Below are 987 nucleotides of genomic sequence, written 5' to 3'. Positions count from 1 at the left end.
TTAACCTTAACCTGTAGACATTCTTCTAAGAACTAGGTCTAGCCTACTCTTAGATTTCTTTCAGGTCTCTTCTGCATGCTGTCTGGTATGTACACTGGACTTACTTCTGTATGGCGTCTTCATTGCTACTGGCAGTTAATTCCTAGTTTGTTGCTATATTATTGTTCAAGTTGATGTCCAGAAATTGATCAAATAAGTTCTATAAAAAGAAGCACAGTTGCTCAAGTTTTATTTACTTAATGCTGCTGCTAATTATTTCATTTCCAGCAGCGGCCTCTCCCTTAAGGCCATCAGTTTAATCTGGGTCCTTTTTGGCCCTCTCTGCTTGTTGTTACCCGTCATGGGAGAGAATTTTATTTTGCCTTATTTTTTCCAAACATGTTCATGCTAAATTTGCTTTAAGCTAAAAATGTCACTCCCTTATTGAGTGGAAATGTGAATGCCATGATTTGTCCTGCAGTATGTCACACCGTCTCCCTGGCCACAGCTCAGGGATGACGTGCCTTTCAGAGCTTTCAGTGATGCGAACGGCCTGCTGTGCTCGTGCGCCCAGGTCCCCTACCGCTGCTCTTGCTGATCCGGGCTCTGCCCTTCAGCCGCCTGACTTTCGCGCTGCTATCGCTGATCCGGGGTCTGCCCTTCAGCTGCCTGACTTTCGTGCAGGGTGGGTCATTGTCTAATCATCAGCTGGCATTCAGTAACTGTCGACTTCCATTGAATTTGAGTGGGATGAGGCACTACCTGCACTGGTGCTCGCCTACAAGGTCTGGCTTCATGAGAAAACATTAGGGCCGAGAACGCAAAGCGCAGCAACTGGAAGGTGTTGCTGCAGAGTGAAGATGTTTCGGATCGAGGGCCTTGCACCGAAGCTGGACCCTGAAGAAATGAAACGGAAGATGCGCGAGGATGTGATTTCCTCCGTACGGAACTTCCTCATCTACGTAGCCCTGCTGCGAGTCACTCCATTTATCTTGAAGAAATTGGACA

General features: G+C 47.0%; 1 pseudogene across 1 annotated transcript; it reads left to right on the top strand.

The window, feature by feature from the left end:
* Positions 1–805: 805 nt before the first annotated feature.
* Positions 806–986, top strand: LOC101573954 (annotated as a pseudogene). The gene has a single exon (XR_001117342.2). The product of XR_001117342.2 is annotated as a mitochondrial import receptor subunit TOM5 homolog pseudogene (transcript).
* The last annotated feature ends 1 nt before the right edge of the window (position 987 follows it).

The sequence above is a fragment of the Octodon degus genome, unplaced genomic scaffold (assembly GCF_000260255.1).
Source record: "Octodon degus isolate 3935 unplaced genomic scaffold, OctDeg1.0 scaffold00179, whole genome shotgun sequence".
Taxonomy (NCBI): domain Eukaryota; kingdom Metazoa; phylum Chordata; class Mammalia; order Rodentia; family Octodontidae; genus Octodon; species Octodon degus.
This window is presented reverse-complemented; position numbering and strand designations above follow the sequence as displayed.